General features: G+C 31.2%; 1 protein-coding gene and 1 pseudogene across 1 annotated transcript in view; one reads left to right on the forward strand and one right to left on the reverse strand.

Annotated features, from left to right (window-relative positions):
* Cadm2 (cell adhesion molecule 2) overlaps window positions 1-23,153 on the forward strand; it is a 241,785-nt gene that overhangs the window by 181,362 nt on the left and 37,270 nt on the right. The gene's annotated exons all lie outside the window — the stretch shown is intronic.
* LOC104847468 lies at window positions 16,269-16,812 on the reverse strand (annotated as a pseudogene).

Raw genomic sequence — 23,153 nt, forward strand, 5'->3', positions numbered from 1 at the left:
GTCATGATATTTGGTACTAATATGTTGACTGGGCATGCGATCTTTGGCAAGGCTATATCTCTTTCAGTGTTATAGTCAGCTAACTAAATCCAAATTATTTTTCAATTCTTAAATTTTATAAAATATAAGGGCTGGACAACATCATATTGAATGGCCAAAAACTGAAAACCTTCATGTTAAAATCAGGAACAAGACAAGGATGCCCACTATCACCACTTCTCTTCAATATAGTTCTAGAAACATTAGCCACAGCAATTAGACAAGAGAAAGAAATTAAAGCAATAAAGATAGGAAAGGAAGAAGTTAAAGTATCATTATTTGCTGATGATATGATACTCTACATTGAAGATCCAAAAAACTCCACCAAAAAACTTCTAGACTTAATTGACAGATTCAGTAAAGTATCTGGATACAAGGTGAATACCCAAAAATCAATAGCCTTTCTATACACAAATAACAGACAGACAGAAAGAGAAATAAGGGAAAAAATTCCTTTTACAATAGCATCCAAAAAAATGAAGTATCTAGGAATCAATCTAACAAAAGAAACAAAAGATCTCTACACTGAAAACTACAGCACTCTGAAAAAAGAAATCGAAGAGGATATAAAAAAATGGAAAGATATCCCCTGCTCCTGGGTAGGAAGAATCAACATAGTGAAAATGGCCATACTACCGAAACTGCTATATACATTCAATGCAATGCCAATTGAAATTCCAACACTATATTTCACAGAACTAGAAAAAAGAATCCAAAAATTCATTTGGAACCACAAGAGACCTAGAATAGCAAAAGCCATTATAGGCAACAGTCACATGGCACCAGGTGTAACAATTCCCAATTTGAAACTATACTACAAAGCCACTGTGATAAAATCAGCATGGTACTGGCAAAGAAATAGGCCTGAGGATCAATGGAACAGACTGGAAGACACAAAAACAAATGCAGATGTACTCAGCTACCTCATCTTCGACAAAGGAGCTCACCATCCTCAGTGGAGGAAAGATAGCCTCTTTAATAAATGGTGTTGGAAAAACTGGATATCAACCTGCCACAGATTAAAATTAGACCCTTATCTTTCGCCATGCACTAAATTAAAATCCAAATGGATTAAAGATCTAAATATTAAAACAGAAACATTAAACTTGCTGGAAAGTAAGTTAGGCAGAACTCTGGAAGACATTGGTATAGGAAAAGACTTTATGAACAAATCCTCAGTAGCACGGGAACTAGCAGAAAGAATCAACAACTGGGATCTCATCTTACTAAAAAGCTTCTGTACTTCAAAAGAAACCATTAGCAGAACTAAGAGACAATCTACAATGTGGGAAAAAATTTTTACCAGCTGTACCTCAGACAAAGGACTATTATCAAGGATATATAAAGAACTCAAAACAATCAGTCCCCCCAAATATAAAGACCCGATCCAAAAATGGGCATCCGAAATGAACAGACATTTCTCATACAAAGAAGTAAAAGCAGCAAGAAAATATATGAAAAAATGTTCCACATCACTGGTCATTCGAGAGATGCAGATGAAAACAACACTGAGATTCCACCTCACCCCACAAAGAATGGCTGCTATCAAGAAATCACACAATAACAAATGTTGGCGGGGTTGTGGGGAGAAAGGAACCCTCCTCCATTGTTGGTGGGAGTGCAGACTAGTGCAACCACTATGGAAATCAATATGGAGATACCTCAAAGAGCTTGGACTGGAGGTTCCATTTGACCCAGCCATCCCTCTGTTGGGTATCTTTCCAAGAGAACTAAAAGAATCATATCACAGAGAAGTATGTGCACCCATGTTTATAGCGGCACAGTTTGTAATAGCTAAATCTTGGAAACAACCTATTTGCCCATCCGTTGGAAACTGGATAAAGAAGTTGTGGTTTTTCTATAAAATGGAATATTACTCAGCCATAAAGAGCGAGAGAATAGATTCATTCATAGGAAAATGGATACATATTGAAGATATACTCCTAAGTGAAATAAATAAGTCACACATGTGTAAATACCAAATAGTTTCCCTGGTGTGAATATTCTGCAACAATGCATAAGATTCTAATAAGATTACTGACATTTAGAAATTTGAAGAAAGGAGCTAAAGGTGTAGGGAGGGTGTGATGCGTAGGGGAAGAACAAAAAGGGAAAAGAAAAAAATGTGAGAGAATGAAAAGATGAAAATAAAGTGTTTGTAGATGGGGAGGGGAGGAGGGGGTGAAGGGAGGACAGAGGTAAGGGGAAAAAATGAGAATCAAGACTTGCCATGTAGAGGTACATGATCCCAACAATGAATGTAACTGTACTGTATCCCTAAAATGTACCAATAAACTCAATAAAATTTTTAAAAAAATAAGGGCTGGAGTTTAGGTCAGTGGCACTGCCCCTGCCACACAAGTGCAAGGCCCTGAATTTGATTCCCAGGGCTGGAAAAAAAAATAAAATAAAAAGATCTGCACATCTGAATTCACCAAGATTTCAGGGATCAGTTCACTTTCTACTGTTTGCTAGTTAGCACTTGTGGTTAAAATCTTCCTTGTCATTTGAAATGATTTTAGACATTTCGTTAACATAATTTCACACTTTTAGTGCATTTTTGTTACAAAATTCTGAAAAGCTTAAAGACACCAATAAGTACGTTAAGCCCCAACGACAACGTATAGGTTTTTTCTCCTTGTTCCCCAGCCATGTGCTTATCACTTCTCCCACTGCTCCTGCTTCTGTTCTCATTCCCCTCCCCCATCGTTTTCTCTCACTGACCTAAACACCTAAAAATATGCAATCTGCAGCATTTCCAAAGTCACATTGTGACAGTCAAACAAATACTGAGTTTCAACTATGGTGTTCATAGAATTTATATATATGAATCTTATCACAGTTCTGTGACTGATTCCATGTCTCTGCACATCAAACCATTTTAATCAAATTAAAATGCATAGTTTGTGGGCTGGGGATTGGGCTCAGTGGTTCTGCCACCTGCCTCGCAAGCATAAGGACCCGAGTTAGATCCCCAGTACCACAACAACAACAACAAAAATTGTAAAATTTATAGTTCAGACAAACTTTGATATTATTATGTTAGAATGTAAGATTGATCCATTTTGATTAAGTCAAACTGGTTATAGAAAAATAAAATGGTTAGGAGCATGGCTTCTGGACTTCTGTCTGTTGTATTCTTATTTTTTTACTTTAAAACTATCGAGAGTACTATAAGAAGTGAGTTTATTTTAATAAGCCTCCGTTTCCATGTTTAAATAGTGAAGATTATAATAGTATCAAATTTAGTATGATATACTTTATAAAGTTGTATTTACACATACATCTTTGCTATAAACAATGTTGGGCCCAAAATAAGCATTAGCTTTTATAATGATTTTTTACTAGTCCTTAAATTAACTTTCCAAATAACACAAGATAAATGATTGTTATTTGTGAATATCAGTGAGATTAATTGGAAATTGCTAGGTGAATACTGTGATTTATTGTAGTTACATCATCTATCTTAGTCAGTTTTCTATTATTAAAACAATATCTGAATCTGAGGAATTTATAACAAGTTAAAATTTAATGAATTGCTGGTTAAGTCCAACATATAAACTATGATCCAATTCGAAAATAGTACCATCTTTAAAATCATGCAAGTCTTCTTTGAAATCAAAAACTTGAAATCTAAAATATTCATCTTCTGATTTAAAGTAAATAGTCACTGTTAGCAAAATATGCTACCTTGCAAAATGCTACTTTAGCATCAAATTTAGTTTGAGCTAATCACAATAGAAAAACTGCAGATGCAATAGAGATATTCTTATCTCCCCCTTTTTCCTTGTATCAGGAGAAGATAAACATTTTATTGTGGAGAGGGGGGGGATAAAACTCAAAAGTCAGTGATGCTCTGCCTGTAGCAAGAAAAATACATTCTTGTCATGAGGGGTAAGAAATCAAGGCTGAAAAAAAAATCTGCAAAAACACGACTTGTTAAAATGATTTTCATCTTCCTTAGCTTCATGCATATTATTTGCTTTTTTCACAACTGCCATTTTTCTTCAAATAATTCCGTAGGTCTTAGGGTTGGCTCCATTGGCGAGGAGGTGATCATTTTCTTGGAAGACTTTCATGTACATATAAAATAACATCTGAATGATTTTCTCTTGTCTATCTATTTTATGTCAATGTAATTCTTAGGCTCAGAAGAAAAACCAAGGCTGATAAAGGTAAAGTTTTATCTTTCTTACAATAGCTTAAAAGAGAACTTTATTGCAATTCCTAATTGATCAATTTATTCAGACTAGTTAAAAAATAATTCAGAAACATATTTTAAAGGGAAGTAATCTATTTTTAAGTAATATTCTTACCAATTAATATCAAGCATTAATAAGTGGAAAGGATAGTTTTCAGTGTCAGCAGAATACAGTTTGGATTTCAGGTAGATGGTTATGCCTGTTGTACCTTAAAGTTTACAATGCTAACCTCTAAACTGATCTTTACAAATTTTGATAAGTAGTGATTCAAATTCTATGTCATCACAATAAGGATGATCTTATAGCTATATAGAGCTGTTATGAAAATATGTTAAAGCTATATATTCAGCCTCAATAATTTGTTAATGTCGTGACACCACTATTATGTTAGAACATATTTCATTATCATTCTTTATCATTAATGAGTTCCATTTAATCTTAATCTTTTACATATTTTCTGTGAAGCCACTTACCATAATATAAACCATTACTAAGTCCAAATAATTAAAACATTTCAATATTTACTCCTCCAATAAGTTACAAAACAGCATGAAATGTTTGGAATATCATCTAACCACATTCTAGATTTAGTATAATCAGTTTACATTAATTAGCTGATTTCAAAAATTTTTTAGCATTTTAAGAATTTTAAAAATATATTTTTCAATTTTAAAATAATTCATGGGATAATTTAGAATTAGAATTTAGTTTAAAAATTGTTAATAGAAATGAAGGAATTTATTGTATTTTGCACTCTTATGATGAATAAACTGTATTATTTTTAGCACTTACTCTTAGAGAAATTTTATGTATCTAAAATATTTAATATGTAAATATTGCTTATAATTTTTTGGATATAAAACATACTGTTTTGCATTCTCTATCACTTTTATACTATGATTATCTTACCAAATCAGTGATTATTATTCCACATCTCTCTTAAATTTTTTCTTGAGTTTAAATAACTTTTGTCTAAATATGAAAAGATCAAAATAAGTTTTTGAATTTATAAGAATTATACTTTGCATGATAGTTTTGCATTTGTTAGCCATCAAAGTATAGTGAAAATTTAGGATTCAAATAAGTATTTGCAACTATATGTTTAAAATACAGAAAACATGTAACATTTTAAAGTCTAGAGTTATTAACAGATGCAATATTAGTATTTTAATGTATTTTCTTAGTAGAGAAATTTACCCAATTGCATATTTCTTATAAAATCCACATATGTCAATAATTTGTTATTTAATAAATGAAAAAAATGCATAGATTTTAGAAAGTTCTTATAAGTCATATTAGTATTGATTTTAAAATAAATTTTCCTGTCTACATAGTAATCATTACAGAAAAATAGTATAAATGATCTTGTACATATTATTAAATCATTCAATTTAAAACTCTATTCACACACGAATAGTGGCACATGCCCATAATCCCAGCACTCAGGAGGATGAAGCAGCAGGACTGCTGTGAGCTAGAGGCCAGCCAGGGAACCATAGTAAGTTCAAAACCAGCCTGAATTACAGAAGGAAAAATTCAAAAAGACAAAACATTAAAAGCTTTATTTGTCAGCAACACACAAGATAATGTGACATACTTAAAAATGTCAGTTTATTTATCATACTATGCTTCAATGATTCTTAAAGTCTATGGTTATTAATAGATGCAATATTAGTTTTTTTTTCTTTCTTTAAAATTTTTTTTTCAGCTTTAATTGAGTTTATTGGTACATTTTAGGGATACAGTACAGTTACATTCATTGTTGGGATCTTGTACCTCTACATGACAAGTCTTGATTCTCATTTTTTCCCCTTACCCCTGCCCTTCCTTCACCCCCTCCTCCCCTCCCCATCTACAAACAATTGGTATAATTGACAATGTGAAATAGGTAGAAAAGCGCTTAAGGTGTATGGGAAGTGGGAAGGGTAGGGAAAAGGAAATAAGGGAAAAGAAAAAATATGACAAAATGAAAAAATGGAAAGAAAGTATTTGTAAATAGGGAAGGAAGGCAGGATAAGGGGAAAAAATGAGAACCAAGAACTGTCAAATAAAGGTAGAAGATCCCAATGATGAATGTAAATGTACTGTATACCTGAAATGTACCAATAAACTCAGTGAGAAAAAAATGAAGCTTCTAAAGCTAAGTAAGTTATAGGGATTTTTGTAGGCAACACTAAAATTTAGCATTTACTAAACATGATTAGAAATAATTTAAGAAAAGTTATAAAAGATAGGTGTTTGGATAATACGGATGGTAAGTGGTGTGGGAGGCTGAGGAAGAAGGACATAACAAGAATCCACTAAAGATGGTAGATTGAGAAAAGCCAGGGTGAAAGGTATGAAGGAGACAATAAAGTTTGGAGATATTCAGAAAAGTAAAATTTAAGGCATGAGCCTAATTTCCAAAATTAATTAATCCTAAATGGTTTTAAGAAACAAGAAGCAGAAAAGCCCAACTTGAATTTAAAGATATAATCCTTGCTCCAAGAAAACAAATGTATAACAATTAAGCATGAGAGCATGATGAGAGAAAGTGTTGGAAGCTATTGAAATTTTCTTGTGAGATATGATAATGCTTTACTACAGAAAGAAAGGTAGAATAATTAATATTGATATGCAAAATCCATGGTTTTCCCCATTTTCTTATTATCTAGACTAAAAAGCAAAAAGGTATCACAAATTTCTGGCTGATCAAACATAATAGATAGTAATGGTATTCACTAAAACTAGAAATGGGCACTAGAACTATTAAGATTTTTTTAATATTTCACTTGCTATGCATTTAAAATTTAAAAGGAGATATTTAATGATAAACAGAAACCTATAGAGCTCTGGAGCTCCTGTTAGTGATGTACAGAATTAATTGCAGCTAACATTAAGATTGTACAAAGTATGTAATGAAGAGAAAATTTAGTCATCAACTGAAATTGGAGAATATAAACTCATAATAGTGCCAATTTGTAATGTTTTCTGATTTTAGTGTTCTCAATAGGTCATGTTTATATGGATGATTGAAAAGAAATGGGATAATGATCAGAGAAGTAAAGAGAAAGAAGAAATCAAGGATTCTAAGAAATTCTGGTCTTTAAAAAGGATAATTATGCAGTGACTAAGCACAGATGCAATTGGAGTGAGAAAGGGCCAGAAGAGAGAAATATAAGTTTGCTGCCAGACAAAGAAATAGTAAAATTAAAATTCTGGGACTTCCAGGTGATCTTTAGTGTACCTATGAGTAGTTAGTCCAACTGTAGTAAGCCAGAATGCGAAATCCTTTAAAATAATCAAATAACAGGCTAGAATTTAATATTATGTGTAGTTGGATATACGACTTTGGAAACCTTTGGTATGTTGTAATAGTAGATGTGTACATGAAGTGGTCTCCTTCAGGTATTGGAACTGCCTAGAGTATCCAACTTGGATTGGAGAAGAAAATGATGAACCTCACAGTAAAATTAGTAAAGAAATTTGGAAGATTTATCTGTACATTGAGAAAAGGCAGGACAATGGATGATGGTATGAACTTCCAATAAGGAGACAGTAACCTAAAACAGCAATGGATTTTAAATGGCTAATTTAATCCAGGACACTTCCTTTGAGGTATCAAAGGACATCGTGTAATTAATTATTCATCATATGAACATGATTCAACAGGAAGAAAATACATAAACCCAAGAATTACATTTTATCAAGATGGAGTTTACCTAGAGAGCACATGCCTTTCAAATCAGCAAAGCCTTAAGAGCATAGACTCAAAGTAAGCCTGTGTTACGGTTCTGAGTTAACATTCAAGGTTGTGATTCTTTGTGCTCCCCTTTCATGGATGCCTTTTTGGTCGGCCAGTATTTGTTAATATACTATCTTGAAATCATAGAAAACTGTACACATTTTATGCTTTTTAAAATTATAATCACAATGTTATGTGCCTCCCTGAAGCTATACACAGAGATCCTTAATTCAAGTCCATACCTGAATTATGAAAGGCAGCATTCACCAGCTTGCAGTTTATCCTTCTGAGCCGTGTGACCTCTTAACTCTCTTCTAGCATGTACATGAGACTTGCCTGGAGAAGTAAGCCTGCGTTTTTTACCTTCAATTTTAAGCCTACCCTTGGGTATGCAGATACAGAGATTCATAGATTTAAAGAGTCTATGCTCTTTAAAATCTTCTAGAACAGAAAATGTTAGAGATTATGGGTACCAAGTTGGTTCATCAGCTGTCTATTTCTAAATTGTCTTTCAATATTTCCTTACTTAATTTGAATTTAAATTTCCATGAAATTTTATGGTTAGCCTGCTCTTACCTTTATCTAGTTATTATTTTTCATGGGATTTATACTACGGTGTTATTTACTGTGAGAAAACTGTAATGTTATTTGAAAATAAAACATTTAAATCAATATAATATAGTATTATCTATTTAATCCTCCTATCTCAGCCCCTTGTAGAAAGAAAATCCTTCTCTCTCTCTCTAGGATTGTTTAGTGAACAGCCCTTGGATATAAAGTGTCCTCCTTTGTGACAAAAGACAGGTTCGCTCTTCATTTTAATAAAATGATAAGTCACTCCAGGAAGAATTTCTAAATTTTTGCTGTCCATTATAAAATATTTGGAATTTCTAACGTCAGAGCTTTTTCAGGTGTGAAGAAATTTTGGCATTTGCAGCAGTTGCCACAAAGCCCACTCCTCCTTACCCCCACAAGAGTTGTGGGGCAAGGGAAATCAGTGAAACTGGCATCAATGTAGAGTCAATAAAATTATAAATTCCTTTGTCTTTAACTGAAGCCTCGTGTCTCTGTCAGCATCTATGAAACTGTGGAAAGTTAACTTAGCTTGGAAGCAGGGTAAAATCTCAGACTATTCCCAGTTCTTGACACATCTATAATTAAAAATTAAGAACACTTACTTCATAGAATTGCTCATTACAGTAATATTGCTATGAGTATAATGAGATAATAAATGTAAAGTGTTTAGAAAAATGCCTGTTATACACGGAATAATCTCAAAACCATATCTACTAATTGTACAAGTATTCTTAGCTGCACAGAAATACCTCCACATATATATGGCATAAATCCCTTTGAACTTCTTGAATTATTAATCTTTACTTAAAACTTTTTGCATTGTCACACATTAAGGATAAACTGGAATGAGTATGGGGATCATTCAGAAAAAGTAAACAAAACAGTGCCAAAGTAGAGGAAAATTTTCTGTCATAGGTTAAAGCACAAGTATTTCCAGTTGATTATTAACTTTAAAATGCCTGAATTACTACAAAGAATACATAATGCTTTAAATGAAATTATTAATGCATAATGTGTAATTGTTATTAATGCATGAAATCAAGTTTACGTATGTATGTATATGGGGTCTGGGGCTCAAAATAAATCTCTTGGCCTGCTGCAGAAAATAGTGCCCTTTTCCCATCAAGAATAAGGGGATAGAGATGGCTCAGGGGTGGTATACTTAACTATCATGAATAAGGCTTTAGGTTCTATCCCCAGCATTGCAAAATTAATAGTCATGTTAATGATAAGCAGAGTCCAAATCATTTTGTAGTTCTACCATTAAGAAAGGGAGACAATAGTCGATGAGTGCTAAAGAGTAAAAGAATGAGCTTAAAAAAATGAAACAAAAACAGCGAGCTTATTTATATCTTTATTTTTGATGCCAAATCGAACAACATTCTTTGAAACAGGGGCATAAAAGTTACACAGTGCTATTCACATAGTACAGAGCTTTTATCACAACCTAAACCAAAGATTCAGATATTAATGATGCCATTGGAAGAGATATGGTAAAGTGGACTGTTGAAATCCTGAACAATCACTGGCTAATACATGTAGTGTTCAAGAAGCATCTTTGTGTTTCTTTTGATTTTTAAAAGTATTGTGTGTTATTCTTGTGAACTCACTCTGAGGTGGCTTAGCCCACAGTGAGGATGGGAGCTGTGAGAGTGTGCCACCCTCCCAACTGCAGAGAGCTCAGGAGGCAAGAGTGGGTGCTGTGCCTCATCGATGATTAAACTTTACAATTTCCCTAGAGGTGAGCCCTCAAATCAATTTTGTCCTATTCATAATAGGTGGTACATCAAGTCCAATTTTTAGCATAATAATAGTATGCATAGAAGGAAATTACCCCTGCTGCTGGCTATTTATGCTCCCTGAACCTTGTTGAGGTCTTGAATAGGATGTTCTGAGGATCCTTTTGACTCAGAAATTTCTTCTGTTATCCTTCTACAACAGCAGGTCTTACTAATTTAACTATGAACAGACCTCGTGGGTCAGGCCTCCTATTTTCCTTTTGCTGTGTTATTCAATCCCCCAAATTCTTATGTTTTGGTGACTGTACTAGGACAGGTTGAACTTTGCTATATCTCAGACTGCAGTAGTTTCTTGATATTTATTTAAACTGTGCTTATATTCAAAGTGGACTTGATAAGACTTATTAAAATATATAGAATACAAATAATAAAAATTAGGATAAAAATAGGAGTAAATGAGGCAAGATGAAGGTAAGGAAAAGAAGGAAAGAAAAAAAATAAATTGGCACTGTTAAATGTAAATAGTTTATTTCTAGTCTGCTCCAAGATTCTGGTGCTGACTCCATATGAAACATCTATCACCCAAAGCAAAGAAATATGTGCAAAGTTTCTATTGGAGGAGAAGTAGCTACATTGTCTTATTACATCAAGCTGTGAGATTTCAGGGTTTTTTTTTTCCCTTAACACATACTAATCATTTGCCAAAGCACATTGCTTTGGAAAGAGTTGGGGACTTTCTTGAATGGATAAATATTTGGCAATTTGGATCAAATAGATTGTGGCTTAAATACTCTCCATCTTACACACTTGTAAAAGGAACAATACTTTTAAGCAAAAGGAAATCCTAAATTACTACAAAGAATGTTTAAAGTTTTCAACTTTAATGTCCCTTGTCCAATATATGTGGAAAAATATAAGTGAACATAGCATTTTTATATCAAACTTGAAAAAATATATTTTTATCTGAATTTTAGATGAACATATTTTGAACTTTCCTGTTGACTATCTATTAGCAATTCATCTCAATTAGGCATAAAGCTCAGAGGCAACTGTGAACTGTGAGTCAACAAATTGAAAGCAGATTTTGCTCACCTAGCTAAATGGTTCTTAAAGCAAGAATTCTAGAGTTTATTACATTATGAACTTCCTGCTAATAATATATAAAACATAATGTCTAAAATAATTTAAAAATTACAAATAAATTTTGTTTTCTGGTATTGAGGATTACACCAAAGAACAGCAGACCAAAATGTAAAAATAAATTTTTAATTTTTAATCTGGACATGAGATATATTCCTATTTTTTGCCATCATACCTGAAGGATAAAATGAACTTGCTATTATTTTGAATTTTGACATACCAAAACAAAAGAAAAATAGTGTATGGAATCTTTAGTTCATTTTCACAGAACATTTGAACATCATATATACTGATCTAAAATATGAAAACTGTCAGTCACTTTAGAATCATGGCTCTATGTTATGTAATTTAATGCTTACATAAGACAGCCCTTTCTATGCAAAGTAGAATGATAATTTCAGGAGATATCCAAAATTCTTGGTCACCAAAAAGGACTTTAGGATTAAATTTTAATTTGTAACTTGATCTTCAATAATTAAAAGGCAAAAATCTTCTTTATTGAAGATTTGCTTCTAGTTCAAAGAGTTAAATTGTCTTTTGATAAAATTTTATAGCTATATGACTTATTTTTGTAGATTTTGTCTAGCTTGACATTGTTGTCATGAATTAATTAGCAATTCAACTACTTACCTAAGTCAAAAATCTTACCATCACTTCCCAAGGGCTTGGCTGAGAATAGCATTCTCATATAGGCACATAAGGATTTTGAGAAAAAAAATGTAAAAATATTTTATTTTATATTTTTGATTTTTGTTTTCATTAATAGTTTGTATTTAAGCAATGCTCTCCATGATACCTATTGTTGATTGACTTGGTGGAACTTGCTCCTCTTTCTAAGATTACCTGAGAAACCTTTCACATAGTCTGCTCTCTTTACTCTTCCTTAATTTAAATTAAAATACAATAAATTAAATTAAGATGATTGCTTGCTTCATATTAATAATAATGTGAATTATAAAGATAATTATTTTAAATCATAAATGTAAAATTAAATATTATGAAACATAATAGATTGCAATCCTGGAAAGGCAAATAATATGAAGAATATAAATAAGCTGAATAATAATAAAAATAGACGATCTAATAGACATACTTCAAATTCTGTCCTACAGATAGGTGGCATATATTTTTATTGTGTATGGGTAAATGTACTGGGTAGTAAAGAAATAACAATGAACAAAAAAGTTTATGAGTTACATGTTATTTTTAACATGACTTTTGTAAGCCTAAGATAATAAAAAATAAATGACAATATAAAATTTAGACAAAAGCCATGAATCAAATGTAAAAATAAATATTTAATTAAAAATACCTAGATAACTGCAAATGTATCGATGTGTAACTGCTTGAAGATATACCTACTGGAAAACTCAGAGGAATGGATATATTTATTGATATAAATGAACGTGGAAAAAAGAAATATTAAGAAAAATAATCATAAAATTTATAAAATGAAGAAAACAGAAAGGAAATATATATTAAATACAAATTACTTATGACAAGAAATCAACAAAGCATTGGGATCTCTAATTTCATCAATTAAAAGAAAAACAATAATTAATATACAAAATTAAACAATGTACATATCAAAGATTATCAATAATGAATAAATTACAAGAAAAAATAAAAATGAATTCTATACATCTAGGAGTAGGTATTTGGATATCTGTACATAATATATATATATTAAAATATAAATTATACAAATATTTATTAGAAAACTTCAATGGACTAAAGATACTGTTTAAGAAATACCCCATTTATCATGTCTGACAATTATATCAAAGTGTAAAGAAATAGATTTATTTCATATTTATTTATAGCTTATTCCAATCTCAAAGATAAGATAATATCCAATTTAGTTTCATATTGTCACCAAAGATATTAATAACAAAATTTTATAAAGATAGCACAGAGAAATAAACTGGCAGTTCAATTTTATTTCATAAATATTGGTGGAAACACCCTAAGTAAAACACTAGCACATATAATCTAGTTACATATAAAAAGAATAGCAAAGTAAGTTTGTTCCTAGGAACTCAAACATAGAAAATACATCTAATAATTTATGTATTGAGTTAATATGTGCATGTCAATATAAACTAAGTAAATGTTTGAAAATTGGCATGCACTATCAAATTTAAAAAAATAAACATCCTATTATAGTTTTCCACACCAGAGTAACTATTTGGTATTAATGGGACAATTAACAATGTGAAATAGTAAAAAGGACTAAAGGTGTAGGGGAAGTGGGAAGAGTAGAGAAGGGGAATAATGGAAAAGAAAAAAAAATGTGAGAAAATGAAAAAATGGAATTAAAGTGTTTGTAAATGGAGAGGGAAGTGGGTGAAGGGAGGGCAGAGACAAGGGGAAAAAAATGAGAACCAAGACCTGTCATGTAGATGTACAAGATCCCAATAATGAATGGAACTGTACTGTATACCTGGAATGTACCAATAAACTCAATAAAAAGAAAAAAAATCCTAGAGATTTATCTATCAAAATTCATGGATTTGGGGATATAAGTAGATGAAGGGAAGAATAAAAAGATAATCAAAAGAAAGAAATGCACGAAAATGAGAAGAAGAAGGAACTAGATTATCTGAATTGTACAGTCTTGTGCACTATCTGATCAGAGAATTTTAGCCCAGTTGGAGTAAATCTGTTGTTCTTTTCTGGTATATGATGGCCGGTGAGAATGTAGACGTGAAATGATTTAAATATTTTTCACTAGAGAATTTTAATAAGGCAGAAAGTTATGAACACATTCAAAAATTTAAAAGCTTAACTCAATAATGAAAACAAGCCATAATTTTAATGAAAAGTATGTATAAGTTCTTAGAGAAAAGTAATAATATAGTATAAACTTTAGAGAACACAAATACACAATTAATGGTCAAGTGCATTATATTGTTGAAGATGATAAAAATATATGGGTATAAAATGATTATTGTTTTGGTTTGTGACTTTAATTAAGAAAATAGCACCCACTCTTCTGTTAATATATATGCTGCTTATCTATTTAGAACTCTTACACTAAAAAGTCTGTGACAAAATTTTCTCTACTTTCATTTGGTTGATCAATTTCTTGTAAAAATCTTCTTTTAAGATTTATATATATTTATATATGATAGATTTACTACTACATATTATCACTAAATCAGTAAGATTAAAATCATTTTACAGTAGAAAAATATTTCAGTAAAATGTTTCTGGGACTCACTTGTCAGTATATTCTATTTCAATTTTAATATATATTTATGTGGTTTCAATTCTGTTATCACTGTGGTTACACACAATGAATTACTATCTTTCAGCAAAGTTCATCATTTTATTATCTGAATGAAAAATCATATATTTTATGAGCAACTGGAAAGTTTTTTAACATGTAACTAACTCATGTCATTCTGTAGGCACACATTAATTTTCAATAAAATGAATAGGTAGAAATTATGTCATATTGAAGTAGAAAAAGTAAATAGATAAAAATAATATGAAAGATATTAACCAATAGCTATAAACTTATGAAAGCACATACCATGATTTGTATATATTTTTATGTATTTGTTTACAATAAAAATCTTATATGAGCTAAACTGTTAGAATTATTTTGTCTGTACCATCCATCATTTTAAAATTTTCTAGATAAAAGTGATTAGAGAAAATTATGCTACATGTTCTCTCATTTAGCTGCTAAAATAATTATGAGTTAGAGGTTAATGACATGTGAAGAAAATATTCTGGTGAAATAAGAAGATATACTTAATTGGTAACAGAGAAATGTTCCATCACTTGTAACTTTCACCTATTATTTCCTTTAAGCATAAAAAGTAAAACACATTTTGTTAATCACAGTCCAGCAAATTATTCTCATCAGGGGTTCCAAAGGTGTGGGAGGTAGAAAACTTAAAATTACTATTTTCTTCCTTCTAAAAATAATTTCTAAATTATTAACCTTCTGAATTTCATCTCTGGAATTTTATGATAATGTTAAATCTTAGGAGAATCATTATGTTTTATTTGTATTTAATGATGATTAGTTTTGCTACATAATCCAGATAAAGTAGTCCAGTTTCTGAAAGTGTTCTTTTTTATAATAAAAATGGAAATGACTAGGGACTCAACTTGGGCTTTTAAAAAATTATCAACTGCAAGAAAACAACTTATTTTAAAACTTGCACCTATCTTTTTCAATATAAAATTATTTATTGAACACTGCTCACTATTTTTTACAATAAAGCAAACAGTATACATTATATATTCTGACTACTGCAAAGTTATTTTTCTGACTTCTGCTGAAAACAGTAACCCTAATATGGAAAATATTGAGCCTATGCATGGGGAACAAGTTGGGGTAAAAAAAAAAACATGCAAGTCAGTAACTTAGATCACAAGTTTGTTCACTCATTTATTCTAGCAAGTCCTAAATTGTGAACACGTCTAGCCACTCAGTAGGTTTCCATGAGTCAAGTCTCAGCCATCCACAAATCCTGACTTTTGAGTACAGATTTCAACTTGTTGTAAAGGAATGATCCTTAAGCTTGTGAGCTGAAAGTTAGTTCTGTTTGACTTTGATTGTGGATAATTTCCCAAATATTAGCAAAGCAAAGGAAATACATCAGGCTATAAAATGTTTTTTTCTATTAAAGGAAGCAACTACAAAAGCTTTTTATTTGTTCAAACTAACCAGAGCTATTGATGGCAAAACAAACAAAACCCAACAACTCCCCCCAATGCTACTTTCAAAACCAACATATTAAACTTTAACCTCATTAAAATGCTGTTTTTTTCACAGTAGTAAATAAAAAAAAAAACAAGACCCATATTTTATATAGTAAATAATGTAAGTTATTGAGTTTCATCTTCTGTACAAGAATGCCAAGTTAGCCTCTCTTCATAAAAAGCAATTACAACTTGAGGACATTTCACATTTGCCTCTTTTACCAGCACCAAGTCAGCCTCATCGGACTCTTTCCATTTCATGAGAAACTTCCATTCTCCACTACTGTCTGGGGCACCATTTCAGGATCAAGATCTCTAGCAAAGCCTCCGAATTTGTCAGCAGCATCTCTTTTCTTTGATTTGCTGTCAGACTCACTGTCACATAAAAATTTCTTTTTGAACTTTTTTATTTTTCTTCACCAGCTTTTTGAGAATTAAGAAATGCTTCAATTAATTATGGACAGTCTAAATTTTCTTCAGGTTCCCACATTTTGTCAGCATCTGTAAATCCCTTCCACTTCAGAAAATACTCCACATCCCCATTCACTACACGGAAGTCCGGTGTATTTTTCTCCCACAAATTCTTCAGGCTTTGTTTCCTCAACTTTTTTATTTTTTCCATGTTGCCCCCTCCCTTTTTTTTTTGCAATGTAGTTTTATTGGAGGCCATTTTTTATTGCAGACTTGAAGATCTATTAATAACCTCCAGGGATGCTCACCTCGCGGGTCCGCAGCATCCCAGACTGTGTGCCTACAGCTCCGATCACATCTGAGAGAAGCTGCAACTTTCATTTTTGAAGAGATTAACTTGGAATGAGAATATTTAGAGGACTTACAGTTTTATTTTCGCAAGAAACTCAATTCAAGAGAGTAAATATTGCAATTGTTTTCTAATCAACTTATATCAAACATTTGTGCTGATTGCTTTTACTCTTCCCACACCCATTTTGGTCATTTCAAGTTGATGTGGATTCATCATATTATGAAATAAATGAAAATAAATTGTTTAGCAGAGTTTGAACTACACGGAGCTTAGTGACTTACAAAGAGGACATGCTACAATAACACATTATAATAACATATAGCATAATCTCAAGAAGCTATCTTTTTGAGTTCTAAGTATTTTCTCCTTGTTACTTTTTCCTTTGTATGTAATGGAAAATAGTAAAAAAAAAGAAAAAAAATCTTAAAAATGCAATATACTACACACAATTATTTGGTAGATAATGAATTTTTTTATATATAGATAAATCTATATATTTTTAAACTAATTTAAAACATCCAAGTTTGTACACATTGTCCTGTGTGTGACAACAGTCACTTGTGGCCCATTTTCTTATTGATTTTCAGCATAGTAACACCAACAACCTAAAAAAGGCAATTATCTTCCTTGAAATTTTCAGTTTACTATTTTAATCTATTAGTGAATGATTCTCTTCTTATAACTTCTGAAACAAACATAACATCTATCTTACAGGGTGCAGTTCTTCTCCCTGTAAAGAACATAAATCTGGAGATTTTCATATTGTGTAAAATAAGCCTCACTCAGAAGGATAAACATTGCTTGTTGTCCCTAACATTATATATCATTCCTCTTATACCCCTATTTCACTTTTCTTTTTTGAATATGTTTGTGGTCTTTAGGTGAAACCACTGTGTAACTAATAAAACTCAATAGAAATTAAGGTCTTCCACAACCTCAGTTAATATCACTTTCCAACAGACGCCTTCTACTGGCAATTTATTGGACATACGTGCTTTGTTAAGTGTTAATGTTGGATATGTCCGTAATGTAGGACATTGCTACTTACCTAAAAAATCTCATAGAGATGTAAAATCCTCTAAAATAATCTTCCATTCTCATTTTCTAGATTCTCACTCTAGTAGGTAAAAGAAAGAAGTCAGCTCGTACCCATTCACCTTAAAGCATTCTTTAAGAGATTTTCCCGTATAATTTCCCAATATATTGCTCTCAATGCATTATCTACCCATATTCTAATATTTCATTTTTCTTCCAAAAGCATTAGATTGCTCTCTTAGATTTTTTTGGATAATGAAGGATTCACATCCTTTTGTTGAAGTTAAAGCATCTTTTTCATTAATGCATGTCATCAGGACAGAAGAATATTTTCCCAGGATTTAATACTCTTTTCATTTTTATTGTGGTTAGGGAAGTCAAACTAGGTGCATTTTACCAGTGACATACATCCCCAATACTTTTTATTTTATTTATGTATTTTTATTTTGAGATAGGATTTCAGTAAATTGCCCAGGAGAGACATGAACCTGTGATCTTTCTGCCTTAACTTTCCAAAGTGCAAAAGGTATGTGTTACCTTGACTGACTCCATGATATAATATTTATTGTAAACAAAGGTAAAGTGAGAAAAAAAAATCACAACCATGGTAGAAAGAAGAGGTAGTTTTTCTCATCTATTCTTTCTCTACATTTTATCACTAATCCTTATAGGACACACATTTAAATGCATAGCTGCTCCTAATTAAATCAGCATTGTCACAGGAAGTACAGTTTTCTTTTGAGTGCTGCCACCAGGAGCAAAACATGCATTTCCTTGTAATTGATTTTCCTGTTTATTTACAATGTTCCATGAAGCATAGGTTATGGAAATGACTTATCATGTTTATGGAATATCTTCAGGGTAAAAGTTACCTTTGAATGTTTTTATCTTGTTAAAGCTAGAATATAAATATATTTCTTCAAAATTATTTCAAAACAACTTTCAAATATATACATTTTATTGCCCTGAAATGTTAAAGTTTCTGCTCTTCTAGGAATATGAGTAGTCAATTTGAAGAACATTGCTAGGTAGCACACATGAAGTAAATACCGGCTTTTGTTTTAAGAATATACAAATCAATGAAAATATACTGTTCTCTCAGAAGCATTTCAAAGCAATTGAGTCAGTGTTTTTACTCTTTTGTTACTGAATAGAAGTTTTTAAAAGTCAGGAAATTGAGCAAGGCATTGTGGTACATGCCTTTGTAATCCCATCCCTCTGGAAGGCCAAGGCAGGAGAATTCCAAGATCTAGACCAGCCTGGGCAATATAGTGACTTGATGAGATCCTATATCAAACCAAAAATCAAATCAAAACAAAACAAAACAAACAAAAATGAAAAAATTAAAAAGGACAAGTTATATGGTTAGTAAGAAAAAAGTCAAGATACTGATGCTTCTAACTTTCTTCATAAAACTCTGATTGCTGTTTTCCTTGGGCAGTCCATATTAAAAATGTAACATCTAGCAGCCAAATTACAATGCAAAGAATTCCTGTCCTAGAGATTTTGTGTGGCTCTAAAAGTTGAATTACATATCATTAACGTCATTAAGTTATTCTGCACCATATTTTAATATCAGAATAACATTTTACAAGGCACTGATGAATAACTGGAGGCAGACTACAAAACTACATGTGGTTAATGAAGGGTGACAGTGTTGTTAGAGTTGACATAATCTGTTTGTTTTATGTAATTATTTACATTTCAAGGTAAATTCATTCAACTTGGCTAGTTTCAAATATTTGAACTGATGATGTTACGAACAACACAAAAAGAACAAGGCACTATTGTGAGCCTTTAGATTCCACGTGGATAAATGAAAAATTGCTAGCAATTACTACAAGGCAAAAGCCTAAAACATCAAGAGTGTTAAGAAAATATTAGCAAAGTGTATAGGCAACCCTTGGAAAGAATTTCAGGTGCTTTCCAAAGTTCTTTTCTCAAAGTATATTTTCTTTTACATGTCTCTCTTTTAAGAGAAAAGCTTCTTTTTGCAACCATGTTCATGAGTCTCACAACCGGCATATTTCTTTTCTTCTTGTCCTTTTGGTGTCCCCTACGTTTCCTCCTGGTAGTTTTCAAATTTGTTGAACTGTTTCGAAACAAGAAACAAACAATTTAACAGAAAAAAATAGATGATTGTTGAAGTTGGAGACATTAATGATCTGATATAGACTGGGATAATTTCAGAGAAGGGGAAGAAGGCGGTAAGAGGGGGTGACTTGGAAAAGTGTTATAGGTTATTAATTTTTGAGTCTAAAGGAAAAACAATATGTGAGTAAAAATATGAAATTTTTGGACAAAATATGTAAATATCAATTCACTTTTTTTGGAGCATTTTATCTGTTTTCCTCAGCATGAGATTATAAGATTGAGGAAAATATTCTTTGTTCCAGTTTATCGACTCACCAATAAATGAATAAAGAAGATAAGCAATTATTCATATGCCCTCACCTAAGAAAACAAATTCAAATTTTTGGCTCCTGGATTACTATACTATGCTGGACATTTATATTCCAGAGAACACAGGGGAAAATGTGTAGACCTAAATTGATATTTAAAGCTGGCATTTGAGGTTTGGAGAGGTAAATTATATGAGTCATCAAATTAAATCTACCATCCTAGGGATGCAATTGTCAAAAAAAATGAATACTAAGAGAAAAGCTATTTGAAGTCGAGCCCTTGAGGAACATATACTTGTAGAAAACAGGGACAGAAAGAGAAACAAATACAAAGAATTGTAATTCAAATGATCAAGGTGATTTAAAATATGGAAGAAAACTGTAGGTCAAAGAAGAAAATTTAGAACAAAATCAATATAGCAGGCTTTAATGGAATAGGACTGTGAAAGTCCATTTGTTTTGTCTAGCTAATCCTTGAAGACCTTTGAGTAGGTGTTTTTATTTTACTAGTGGGAGGTGAAAGCAAATCTGAACTCATACATACTGCAATGAGCTGGAAATTGGAGCCAGATAATACCTGAGTTACAGTGGCATTTATTTGAATCCGTAGTTGCTGTTTGTAGGTAATGTAAAAGAGATTTGTATTACCTTATAAAAAATATTACTGTTGAGATCTTTGAATCATCAACAGAAATAGTCAATGTCATTTTTCATTTTTTCTGAATAAACACTTAAGGCTATTAAAGGAAATTTTTATACCTGTAATTCAATATGAACTCACTCTCCTATAGCAATATTTATGACTTAGTGTGCTTTTCTGCCAAATGATTTCTTTCTTACTGTACCTTAGAACATTTATCCATATACTGTTATGTAGTAATTAAATGCTGATGCAAAAGAGATCGGATGGTTGACTTGCTTTCATATTTGGCCACATGATTGAGAAAGGATTGACTGAGTTTTTGTTTGTAAGTTTAGACACTCAATTTTATCATGCTTTCCACAGATGACAGAACTGATCATATTAAGTAAGGACCATAGGGTTTAGACTATGTCTCTTTGACATTGACCTTAACCCAGGACCTTGTCTATACCAGGCATTCAGAATTAATGAATAATAAATAGCATGTGTGCTAACCTACTACCTCAAGCACAAGGCAATAATTTACTTAGGAATTAGTATTTATAAATTTCAAATGAAAGGTACTTTTATTTATAAAGTTATTCAGCAATAACAATTTGTTGAGATTTTCTTCTAAGTGTATTTGTCAGCTCAGGAATTCTAATTAACAGTTAAAATGCAAATAAATATAAATTTAGATGGATGTGATTGTTCTTTAAAGGATATAATTTATAAATATTTCTAGGGTTGTTTCTCCTTAAGTGTTGGTATTTTTATCATCTCAAAAATGAATACAGGTTTAGGAAGGTTCACTAGTATGATAAGGTGCCCTAAGTAAAATTATATAGAGATTTAGAATACTAGCCTCATGTTTTCCAGGATGCATCCACGCAGTTTCCAATATGTCTACATAGGGCTCACTTACAAAGTGCGAGTAACCAAATGATAGTGCGAAGCTAAAATTGCTTTTTGATTAACTATATTAGAATTTCAAAATGAGTTACTACTTAAAATTTAAAATTGCAGATGTTAAAATATGAACTATATAAGTTTGAATATGATTATTTGGCCTTTCAATAAAAGAAGATCATATATTACACTATACTTAATATCTATACCTATGTTTATGGTTCACACCTTGTCTTATACTACAATGATCCTTTCCGCTTGAAAATAAGAAAGAATAATTTTAATGAGCAATTTCCAGTACCAGATAGCTAGGTAGATATAGGGATTTTTTTTTTTAACCAAAGGAGAATTTTAGACTTTCATGTCATTATCCTATTATGGGAATCATACATAAGAAAGGTTCACAGTTTATTTGGAGGGAAAGAATGAAAATTATATTATTTGGAATAAAATAAAGAAAACAGCCTTTTCCATTTCATAGTTTCGGAAAAACAGTCAGTGATCTGGTTAATAGCTATGGCAATGGAGTAAATTTTTATTAGGGTATATTGATGAAAATTATAGGAAAAAGATATAGCAAAAACACAACTGAACTAGTAAAATAATTACTCTAGATCAGAAAAGGCAACTAATGTGGGTTGCCTTTAAGTCAAAAAGAGAGAAAAGCTAATGATAGTTGATGTGTGGAGGTGGTAAGTGTAAACTGATCAAATTAATAAGGTAAGCAAATTTAATGTAGATTTTTTCCTCTCTATCCATGGATAGTTATTTTTCATTGTTCTTTTTATTTCATTTACAATTTTAGGATTGGCATTTATCAAAATTCATCAAGAAAAGGAACAGTGTGTAGACTATATCACACTATAGTATATATATAAATATATATATGATATATTATAGTATACATATTATATATACTAATATATACTAATATATCATATATACACTATATGGCATAAATAATATATATTGCATATATGACACACTACACAGCATATGCAACATCATATATTATATTATATGTTATAATTTTATATGTATCATGATATAGAATATGTTATGCATTTATATTATATGATATACTTTATATTATGAAATTATATTATGTATTAATGTATATTTTCTAGTATATAGATCATATGCATATTATTATACATGCTATTTAGTATGTATGTGATTTTATTATATATGTTATGTAGTATATGTAATATATATTATATAGGTCTCTGTATGCTCTATATTGCATAGTATCTGTATAGATCTCTATATATAATATAGTA

The sequence above is a fragment of the Fukomys damarensis genome, unplaced genomic scaffold (assembly GCF_012274545.1).
Source record: "Fukomys damarensis isolate Sample0158 unplaced genomic scaffold, DMR_v1.0_HiC HiC_scaffold_24, whole genome shotgun sequence".
Classification (NCBI taxonomy): domain Eukaryota; kingdom Metazoa; phylum Chordata; class Mammalia; order Rodentia; family Bathyergidae; genus Fukomys; species Fukomys damarensis.